The 12,500-nt window shown below is 32.0% G+C and overlaps 1 long non-coding RNA gene across 1 annotated transcript in view; it reads left to right on the top strand.

Moving 5' to 3' along the window:
• Positions 1-12,500, top strand: part of LOC137630393 (uncharacterized) — a 118,674-nt gene that overhangs the window by 43,165 nt on the left and 63,009 nt on the right. Inside the window, exon 2 of the long non-coding RNA XR_011041701.1 lies at positions 1,776-1,918. This is a non-coding gene — a long non-coding RNA (uncharacterized lncRNA). The remainder of the gene's footprint in view (positions 1-1,775; positions 1,919-12,500) is intronic.

Here is a 12,500-nt window from a genome sequence, read left to right as displayed (position 1 = left end):
AGAGAGAGAGAGAATATTGGAATTATAATAAGTGTATCACATTCTCCAACACCTTTGCTAAGGCCAAACACACACACATAGAGAGAGAGAGAGAGAGAGAGAGAGAGAGAGAGAGAGAGTATTGGAATTGTAATAAGTCTGTCATATTCTCCAAACGCCTTAATTAAGGCCAAACAGCAAACTAGTGAACAGGTGATATGTGAATATTCTTGTAATGCAATCATTTTTGATCATTTTTATTTATATTCCATCTGATTAATTCGTTGTCGTTTTACGTGAAACGTTAACTGTTCTTGAAACAATTATTGTCCAATCGTATATTAATTTTCTGCAGTTTTAAAAAGTAATGAATAGTTATTTCATCAATACCTTTATGTGTGCATATGATGTTGATGTATTAGCCAAGGTCTATTAGCCTTGTTCATAGATCTCCTAAGCTTTTGTTTTCGTCCTGGTAATTGATTATCTATATAAAAAGTTGAATGAAAAGGAACTAATTCACAAGATAATGGCAATTTACATCTTCATAATTGAACTCCATTGTGAACTTTTGCACTGAATTCCCTTTGAATATATTGAAGCAGTGAGGAATAATGTAGTGGAGGACAGAGCGAGAAGTGTTGAAGTCGGTCACCGACCTCAATACCATTTAGTGAAGATACTAATTACTGATGCATTTTGTAATGTCAAATGACCGCATATCCGTCTAGACCAGCAAATAAAGGCCACTCCTGAATGGGAGAGGCAAGGGACAGTGACATTGCCCCATCAAGCAGGACAATGCCCTAGAGACTGACCATATATACATATGATCAGCGCCCAGACCTCTCCACCTACAAGGCAGGACCAAAGAGGGGCCAGGCAATTGGTGCTGATGACTCACCAGATAGACATATAGGCTCCCAAAAACCCCGTCCTCAGCTCATGAGGACGGTAAGGTTGCAGCGACCAGAAGGAACTAACGAGTTTGAGCGGAACTCGAACCCCAGTCTGGTAATCACCAGTCAGGGACGTTACCCCATCGGCCACCGTAACAACAACAACATTTTGGACAATTACAGAAGTTCAGTGTCGCAGAGTACGCTGTTCTTAAACATACAGAATATTGTAGACATTACTGACGCTTCATTGTTTTTCAGAATGGTCGCTTTGAACACGATTAACCTCAATTTCCTTTGTTTTCATTTCATTGATCCATTATGTTATGTATTTATTTTTTCTAGTTTTTATCATTGTCCATGTGAGACTTCTGTTCCATTTTGGTCTTGTTGATTTTCAATAATAATAATAATCTTGAGAGAGAGAGAGAGAGAGAGAGAGAGAGAGAGAGAGAGAGACGTTTCTAAAGCTTCATCTTGAAACGTAATAGGATTTCAAGGAGAATAATAATAATAATAATAATAATAATAATAATAATGATAATAATAATAATAATAATAATAATAATAATAATAATAATAATAATAATAATAATAATATTTTTATTATTACTTGCTAAGCTACAACCCTAGTTGGAAAAGTAGATGCTATAAGGCCAGGGGCCCCAATAGGAAAAATAGGCCAATGAGGAAAGGAAACAAGGAAAGATGAAATATTTTAAGAACAGTAAGAACATTAAGATGAATAATTCCTATATAAACTATAAAATCTTTAACGATAATAATAATAATAATAATAATAATAATAATAATAATAATAATGATAATAATAATAGTAATGCATCCAACTATAAATCAAATATGAATTTCAATGACTTTACCCAATTACATTTCCAGACCTTAATTTGAAGGGAGAAGTAACACCTGGTACGAAACTTCCAGTCGAGGCTTTAATCATCTTGCCTCGAGGAAGAAGATGGAGGTCGGTGGATCTCTCACTTTCCAGGATATTCAAATCACCTCTCCGCTATTGATTAGAAGTAGGTGTTTTTGTTGTTGTTGTTGTTAATACTGTTTTTATATTTTTTTACAGAGGTTTTCAAAATTATTCATATAGATGTTAGTGTATTGTTAAATGTTTATATGTATGGCTCAGGAAAATATATTCATATGTATGTTTGTGTATTTTTAAATGTTTATATATATGGCTAAGGACAAAATTTGACATGTCAAGAATTCGTAATATGTGTGTTCTAAGTTCGAATACCATTTTGAGTTAAGGTTTGCGGTGGGAGATTATTTTTGAACCCCTGCTTGGTTATCAGCACCCATTGCCTGGTCTTCCGGGGTCCTGCCATGGGTGGAAAGGGTCTTGGGTGTTGATTATATGTGAATAAATGATATTGTATAACATTTTACGACTAAGTATTAGCTCGTCACTTGCGTCTGCCGCTCATGAGGAACATTTAACCCTTCGAGGAATTTACTTCTGCACAGTATTCTGGAAGTTTTATTTTAGCTGTGACCAAGTTGTGGAATAATCTTCCCAATCGGGTAGTTGAATCGGTGGAACTTCAAAAGTTCAAACTCGCAGCAAATGTTTTCATGTTTAACAGGCTGACATAAGTCTCTTTTTATTCTTTATTTATGTAAGATCTGTTTGAATGTTGTTGCTGTTCTTAAGATATTTTAATATCATCGTTCATTACTTCTCATGTACTTTATTTTTGTCCTTATTTCCTTTCCTCACAGGCTATTTTTCCCTGTTGGAGCTCTTGAGCATATAATATCCTGCTGTACCAACTAGGGTTGTAGCTTAGCTAGTAACAATAGTAATTATAATTAGTGAATGAAAACTAATAGAACCTCTAACGAAAAGGTTACTTGAAGGCAAGAGAGGGATTACCTTTTGTAGGTGAAACTGCTGGAAGGCATTACTATAGTCATATTTTTAGCGAGGCAGATTTGCACAGACTCGCAGCGGTGCCCCTTTAGCTCGGAAAAGTTTCCTGATCGCTGATTGGTTAGAATTATCTTGTCCAACCAATCAACGATTGGGAAACTTTTCCGAGCTAAAAAGGCACCGCTGCGAGTCGGTGCAAATCTGCCTCGCTAAAAAAATGACTATAGTTTCTATAAGTATCTTCCCCCAAACGTTTACACGGCTCATAAAAATACAAAATAAAGTTTCCCTAGTTAAGTAGAAGAGATGCGGAACCTGGGTAATCATCTCTATTCAAAGGGTAAAGTTTTCTTCCGTAACAGCTATAACAATTTTCCTCTCCATTTACATCTTGAAGGACTATTATTCGGAAGTGAAACCTCTATGTAGGGGAAAAAGTTTCTCTTTTATGTATAACAGTTTAGTAAGAAGTTATATGGAACTGTCATTATAAACTATGGACATAAGCTTTTACTCGGAGAGAGAGAGAGAGAGAGAGAGAGAGAGAGAGAGAGAGAAGAGAGAGAGAGAGAGAGAGAGAGAGAGAGAGAGAGGGGGGGGGGGGATTTTGGATGTCTCAAAGACTTTTTAGGTCATTAGGGAGACTCCACTTACTTTTGGGTAGAACTGTTTGGTTTGAACGTTAGAGTTTATATGATATATTCTAACTTAATCTTGAACTCGTTTACGTGTTAATGTTTACTACATTCTCTGAGAGAGAGAGAGAGAGAGAGAGAGAGAGAGAGAGAGAGAGATTTCTAAAACTTCATCTTGAGAGAGAGAGACGTTTCTAAAACTTCATCTTGAGAGAGAGAGAGAGAGAGAGAGAGAGAGAGAGAGAGAGAGAGAGAGAGAGAGAGAGAGAGAGAGAGAGAGAGACGTTTCTAAAGCTTCATCTTGAAACGTAATAGGATTTCAAGGAGAACTCGCGTAAGATTCAAGTTATGCAAAGACTTCTAATTGATTTATGTCGTTACTGAAATTGTTAATTAGACTTAAAGGCTCAGTGTCGTTTGTAATGCTTATGGAGAGACTCGAAATACAACTGCCTTGCATTTAAAGTTGAAACCTATATGTCTGTCAAACTATGATATAATACCTTGTGATCTCTTAAAGACTGACGTTGTGGTGATTTCATATAACTCAAGATTTCATTGGTAAATATAGTTTTTAGGATTATTTATCATAAAGTTAAATTATTTCCTTCGTAAGCCTATATAAATATATATATATATATATATATATATATGTGTGTGTGTGTGTGTGTGTGTGTGTATGTGTGTTGTTGTTGTTGTTGTTGTTGTTGATGGGTACCATAGTGAATATAGTAATGTATCTGGTATTTCTGAGGGTAGTGTTCTTGGCCCGTTAGTTTTCATACTATTTATACATGACATATAGGTAGTAGGTAGTAAGTAGCAGGTATGTAATATACAAACAGTACATATGTATGTATATATATATATATATATATATGTATATGTATATAAATATATATATATATATATATATATATATATGTGTGTGTGTGTGTGTGTATGTATGTATGTACATAGAGAGAGAGAGAGAGAAGAGAGAGAGAGAGAGAGAGAGAGAGACTTGCATTGAGTTACACCCGGTTTTTTAAACTTAACTTACTGTATATAGCAATTGAGTAATAATGTGCAAATTATTATACATATCTCATTAAAAAGATAGATTTTACATTTGAAAAGTATTTGAAATATGAATAAAATCGGACAGATTTATGCTACTTTTGGCATTAGAAAATAATTCGTTTTATTACCAAAATTATCTACTATGAAATTCATCTATTATTATTAAACTAGGCTGGGATGACATCTAATTTCTTTTTGAAGATGTCACTATTAAAATATCATGTAATCCAATGATATTAAAGTTCCTAATGAAATAGATTATGGAATTCTTGATCAGATTTCCATCTGTGGGAGGATCAAGGTTGGAAATTAATATTCTTGGAACGAATAAAAAAAGGGAAGGAAATCTCAAGCGTTCTGAAAGAATGAAATTAAACCCATATGAAAGTAATATTATATTACATATTTAATCTTGTTACGCAAAACTTATGAGCAGCGATATCTTTGTTCATTTTCATATATTGGAAGGACATTCATTTATGATTTTTTTTTTTAAACATCAAATTTCAACATATTGTCAGTCGTGTTTTTTTTTTTTTTTTTTTTTTTTTTTTTTTTTTTTTTTTTTTTTTTTTTTGCATGATTATAGGACATAGATATAAATAATGCCTTTTAATTTTGACTGGGCGATTTTTTCACTTGTTTTTAGATGGTTTTAGTTTTTTCTTAATTTTGCTTATTTGTTTGTATGAAGCTGGATCCCTTTTTGACACCAGTTCTTTCCGTTTAATATCCGGATTCTAGTGTCGATGATTGCTTGTCTGTTATTATTATTATTATTATTATTATTATTATTATTATTATTATTATTATTATTATTATTATTACTTGTTAAGCTACAACCCTAGTTGGAAACGCAGTATGCTATAAGCCCAAGGGCTCCAACAGGGAAAATAGCTCAGTGAGGAAAGCAAATAAATAAACTACAAGAAAAGTAATGAACAAATAAAATAGAATATTTCAAGAACAGTAATAACAATAAATTCGATCTTTTATATACTGTATAAACTATAAAAACTTGAAAAAATAAACAAGAGGAAGAGAAACCATATTGAAAACACGCCCTACTGTACCCTCAAGCAAGAGCACTGTAACTTAAAACAATGGAATACCATAGTACAGATGCTATGGCACTACCCCTACCTAGAGAACATTGGTTTGATTTTGGATTGCCCTCTTCTAGAAGAGCTCCTTACCATAGCTAAACAGTCCCTTCTATCCTTACCAAGAGGAAAGTAGCCACAGAACAATTACAGTGCAGTAGTTAATCCCTTGAGCGAAGAAGAATTGTTTGGCAATCACAATGTTTTTGGGTATCTGAGGACAGAGGAAAATGTAGAAACTATAGGCCAGACTATTCGGTGTATGTGTAATAAAATTACTCTTCCCCTTTGCATATTGCATATCTTACTTATCTTTTGCTATTGCAGATGTTTTGGATTTTACTTATGATATTGCAAATAATCAGCAACGGAAAAATAGATGTTTGTCAACTTCACGATTATGAATTCACCTAAAATGATACATAACTCTCGACTCATGCCTGTTAGATACATGTGTTGAACCCTAGTGAACTATCATCTGATGGTGTGATATAAAAAAAAGCGTAGGTCTAGCAACCCCATCCGTTAGGGTAGTCTGAGAAACTCTCGAACCTGACCATCCTAGCAATAAGATTTCCCCATCCGTTAGGGTAGTCTGAGAAACTCTCGAACCTGACCATCCTAGCAATAAGATTTCCCCATCCGTTAGGGTAGTCTGAGAAACTCTCGAACTTGACCATCCTAGCAATAAGATTTCCCCATCCGTTAGGGTAGTCTGAGAAACTCTTAAACTTTACCATCATTGCAATAAGATTTCCATCATGGGCAGCTGAAATTTAACTGGCACTAAAATGCATTATTCTTGGATGAAATATATTCATGATATACGAAGTTTAAGAATTCCCCATAATTTAGGTTTTAAATTATTTACTGTTCTGACTGTTGTAGATCATAGATTTAAGGGGTTTAGAAAAGCATTGCGGATATGAATTGTTTTGTAGTTATTTTTTTTTTTTTGGCATATATGAATTTTTACATATTTTTATCAGAAATAAAAACTGACGGCTAAGTATATTTTCCTGTTCTATTTGTTGCTCTTAAAGCAGAACCTTTGACATTTTTTATTACAACATTGGTGCCTTGTGATTCTTATTAATTCGTATTGATTGATAGGAATGGCCATCTGGTATATGAAAGGGTCGTGGTCTCTGTTATTTTTGTTAAGTCATGTTATACCAGAATTTAATCTTTCATCTGGCCTAAGATTCATTTGCTTCAGGTTATGTCTTGATGTAAATTACGATTAATAAGGCGGTAATGTAATGTAATAGAGCTTTTAATTTGAAAACCAGCCGGAGAAGAATTAGGCTGTTTGATAATTTATGATAAAAATTTCTAGATATTTAACAGTGAATGGCTTTCTGGAAAAAAAAGACCATGTCTGTTTTAGTCAACCACTACTACTACTACTACTACTACTACTACTACTACTACTACTACTACTACTACTACTACTACTACTACTTTAAGTGCACTGTAGGTATTATTATAGGGTCTTTGAAGCATCCTAGGCCCTTTTCCAATCCCACACTTTAGCCCTATATATCTTCTTATGATAAGATTTTCTAGACATTCAACCTTGAATAGCATTCTGCAAAAAATGGACCATGTCCGTTTAGTCTACTACTACTACTACTACTACTACTACTACTACTACTACTACTACTACTACTACTACTACTACAGTGCACTGTAGGTATTATTATAGGGTCTTTGCAACAACCTCCAGACTCTTTTCCAATCCCACTTTTTAGCCCTATATATCCCGCCTTTTTTCTTCTATCTTTGTGTTGAGCCTATTGAATTATGCCAAATTATGTAGCTGCCAGATATTCCTCTAATTGTGCTTCGGTGCTGATTGGCATCCCCGGCATCAGCACCGGGCCTTACGTCCAAAATACCCTAGAGTCAAAACATTACAATAAAATTTGGATTGTAGAATAAATCTTGTAAGTAATCCATGTTATTCCTGCCCCGAAGCACGACTGAGTCAAATCATCATAAAAAAGCGATGTAAGTTTGCACTAGATTTAAGAATCGCTCACGCTACTCATACTCTTTGTTTTATCTTGTCTTTTGAAATATAAGGACGTTTTTTCAATACAATATTGCACCTCTTTTTGATATATTGTGTTTTTTTCTTGTCCTTTGAAATATAATGACACGTTTTTTCAATGTAATATTGCACCTCTTTTTGATAAACTTTTTTTTTTTGTCCTTTGAAATATAATGACATGTTTTTTCAATGCAATATTGCACCTCTTTTTCATAAATTGTTTTTTTTCTTGTCCTTTGAAATATAATGACACGTTTTTTCAATGCAATATTTCACCTTTTTTTTTTGATAAATTGTTCAATACTACACGTTCTATCATCTGATACTGGTATTTGACAAAGAAGAGCAACGTTGACCAGGATTCAGATGTCAAATCGGATAGAAATTGAATGGGCTTTTGAAGAAAAAAGATAAAGATATTCATATCTATGGAAATTTCTAAGGGTCCCCCAAGGACTGAGTTATAGAAATAGGGATTCTCCGTTGAAGGAAGATTTTTTTCATGTGGAAGAATATAGCTATGAGATTTGCATCTTTGAAATGAGATCAAATATATTTTGACCTGGAAAACTATTTGAATTGGAATTATCGTGTAGTATATTTCCATTTTCTTTAATTAGGAAAATATTAGTGTAAGATGATTTTACATATATTGAGTACCTTTGTATATCTATGAAATTAATAATACGGTCAACCTTGGTTTGTGCTTTTTAAAAATTTTATGGCCTTGTAAATTTTACCGCTAAATAATTTCTAATATGTCTACAAAGTATTATTTTACATTTAGAAATATTTGTCTTTTAGTCATATAGTAAGTCCTTGTTCTTATTTTGAGTAATTAGGGTTTTTAAATTTCTCTAAGGGCCAAGTTCAAAGCATCACTAAAGTATTTCCGTCATCGATAATTTTATTTCAGAACAAACAAGTGTTGTTTACCTCGTAGTTTCTTATTTACTTAAGTTGAATAACTTTTTATATATATGAAATATATCTTAAGTAATTTTTCAATTTCATGGTTTTTCATGTAATTGATTTTTCAATCGAATATAAAATTCTTAAGTTTGCTTATGCTGAATATGAATATGAATACGTTGCATACAAATAATCAGGAAACGAGATCAATATTAGTTTTATATATATATATATATATATATATATATATATATAATCTACAAGCTACCACCGCATAATATCTTTGTTTTATTTTGCTAAATATAGATTTTAATATATTTTTGTTGTTGTTTAGTTTATCCCAAGAAATTTTGATCGATTCCATTTTTTTATTATTTTTTTTTATATATAATTTTTTTACTATTATTGTAGGTAGTAGGTTGGCCAGGGCATCATCCGTCAGTTGATATACTACCGCTAGAGTGTTATGGGGTCCTTTGATTGGTCAGATAGTACTTCAGTACAGTGGATCCTTCTCTCTGGTTTCTGTTCTCTCCCTTTGCCCACACATACACCGAATAGTCTGGCCTATTCTTTACAGATTCTCCTCTGTCCTCATACACTTGACGACACTGAGATTACCAAACTATTCTTCTTCACTCAAGGGGTTAACTACTAAACTGTAATTGTTCAGTGGCTACTTTCCTCTTGGTTAGGGTAGAAGAGACTCTTTAGCTATGGTAAGCAGCTCTTCTAGGAGAAGGACACTCCAAAATCAAACTGTTGTTCTCTTGTCTTGGGTAGTGCCATAGCCTCTGTACCATGGTTTTCTACTGTCTTGGGTTAGAGTTCTCTTGCTTGAGGGTACACTCAGATACACTATTCGATCTAATTTCTCTTCCTCTTGTTTTGTTAAAGTTTTTATAGTTTAGGTAGGAGATATTTATTTTAATGTAGTAACTCGTCTTAAAATATTTTATTTTTCCTTGTTTCCTTTCTTCACTGGGCTATTTTCCTTGTTGGGGCCCCTGGGCTTATAGCATCCTGCTTTTCCAACTAGGGTTGTAGCTTGGCAATTAATAATAATAATGATAATAACTATTTAAGTCTTTTTCTTTATTTGTATTAAATGTGGATTTTATGTTCAAGAAATTATCTTACATAGAAATTATCAGTAAATATTTTCTTTAAAGGTTAGTTACAAATCACCACTGAATAATTTTCACTATGAAATACATAAAATAAAAGAAATTTTTATCGATTCTTTTTTTTTATCATAGAATTCTTTATTTTCATTTATTCGCATTATAAGTTTTTCTTTATTTTCATGTTAAATATTATTTTTATGTTCAAGAAATGAATATGTGTGAGTTATCAGTAAATAATTTTCAATATTAGTTTCTATAAAAGATTATGAAATACATAAAATACTATAAATATTGGTCGATTCCATTTTTTTTTTTTCATCATAGAACTGTTTATTTTCATTTATTCGTATAATAAGTTTTTCTTTATTCTTATGTCAAATAAGATTTTACGTTCAAAAAAAGAATATGTACAGATTATCAGTAAATAATTTTCAATATTAGTTTCTCTAAAGATTACTATCAAATCACCACTGAATAATTCTCACTATGAAATACATAAAATACAAAAATATTTTGTTCCATTCCATTTTTTATCATAAAACTGGTTATTTTCATTCATTCGTTTAAGTTTTTCTTTATTTTCATGTTAAATAGGATTCTTATGTTAAAAATGATATTTCGTAGAAATTATCAGTAGATAATTTTCAATATTAGTTTTTCTAAAGAATACTATCAAATTACCACTGAATAATTCTCACTATGATATACATAAAATACTAGAAATTTTGATATATTTTTTTTTTTATAAATAGAACTGTTTATTTTCATTTATTCATATTATAAGTTTTCCGTTATTGTTACGTTAAATATGATTCATATGTTCAAGAAACGATTTTATGTATAAATTATCAGTAAATAATTTTCAATATTAGTTTCTCTAAAGATCAATTTTAAACTATGAAATACATAGTTTTCTTCATATCATACATATCTTTTTCTTATACAGTAATTCCTTGTATGTATCTTGGCTAAATATTCGATTTGCATGCAAACAGAAAGTCGTCAGGTCTCGGACATGTCGTAATCAAAAAGACTTCAAGTGATCAAGTAGAGGTCGACTTGAAATTGATGCTGCAGATAAATCAGCAATGCAAGCCAAGTTTGCTAACAACGCAATATATACTCTCTCTCTCTCTCTCTCTCTCTCTCTCTCTCTCTCTCTCTCTCTCTCTCTCTCTCTCTCTCTCTCTCTCGTAAAATGTTGAATTTTACAAGATTGATATCGGTAGCGCAATTTCTGTGTTTTTGCTTTTATTGTTGTTATTGTTATCGTTATTATAATTATTATCATTAATGCTACTACTACTACTATTCTACTACTAGTACTACTACTACTTCTATTACTATTACTATTACCATTACTACTACTACTACTGATAATGATGATGATGACGATGATAACGATAATGATGATGATGACGATGATAACGATAATGATGATGATGACGATGATAACGATAATGATGATGATGACGATGATAACGATAATGATGATGATGAAGGGGAAGGAGGAGGAGAAGGAGGACGATGATGACGATGGTGATGATGATGATGACGATGATAATGATAATGATGATGATGAGGTGGAAAGAGGAGGAGAAGGAGGATGATGATGACGATGAAAAATTCAAAATAAATTATCCACATAACTTTAATTCCTCAATTGAAAAGTGAAATTATTCAATGAAATTGAATTTGAGTAGAATCCATAACTGTTAGCGATAATGTTAACGATACTATTAGCTGTGATAACAATAATTTAAAAGATTTTTTCAGAAACAGTGAAACAGTGGAGTCAGAATGTCAGGTATGACAACCATAACGCTAAACCTGATAACACAACGTAACGAAGAGAACACTGCAACGTGTTGTGATATCTGTCAAGAGAAACCTGGAGAGAGCAAAAGGGGGGAAAAAAGAGAAATGTTCTTGGACAAACTGTTAGGGAAGGAATACCAGATTTCAGTCAGGCAATGTACAAAAAAAGGGTGGAGGGTTTCCAGTCAGAAATAAAAGAAGCGTTTTTTAGGGGTTGGGGGAGGGGGGTGGAAGCAAATGGTAGCCTTAGGGAGTTTTGTTTCTTTTTGTTTCTTTTGTTAGTGATGTGAAGCACTTTTTGGTATATGTATATGTGTACATATATCTATTATATATATCATATATATATATATATATATATATATATATATATTATATATGTATATATATATATATATATATATATATATATATATATATATATTTCATATATATATATATATATATATATATATATATATATATATATATATATATATACATATATATATATATATATATATATATATATACATGTATATATATATATATATATATATATATATATATAATATATGTGCGTGTGTGTTGTTCCATTGTTTTACACTGAACCTAATTAGTCAGTAATAAACAACAAATGGAGAGAGAGAGAGAGAGAGAGAGAGAGAGAGAGAGAGAGAGAGAGAGAGAGAGAGAGAGAGAGAGAAGCTAGTCTTCTTCACGTTGGAAAGGCTGTTGATGGTGATATCACTTTTTCGGACAGTAGCCCATTTAACATTATTGCCATTTTCATTTTTTCTTATTACTTTTTTGGAATTATGTTTGAATATTATTCGTATTATTTTTTATGATCTTTTTTCCTGTTTCCTGGATTTGATTAGCCCTTTTCCATAACAATTGAGTTTTCTCTCCTCTCCGAGGATAAGGGTCTATTCGTTATCAAACAAATATCAAGGATTAGAATCTGCCTTTTCTCTTGAAGAAGTAAATTCATTAAGAAGATAATCGCATTAATTACTAACCTTAA

Source organism: Palaemon carinicauda, chromosome 38 (genome assembly GCF_036898095.1).
Source record: "Palaemon carinicauda isolate YSFRI2023 chromosome 38, ASM3689809v2, whole genome shotgun sequence".
Classification (NCBI taxonomy): Eukaryota; Metazoa; Arthropoda; class Malacostraca; order Decapoda; family Palaemonidae; genus Palaemon; species Palaemon carinicauda.
This window is presented reverse-complemented; position numbering and strand designations above follow the sequence as displayed.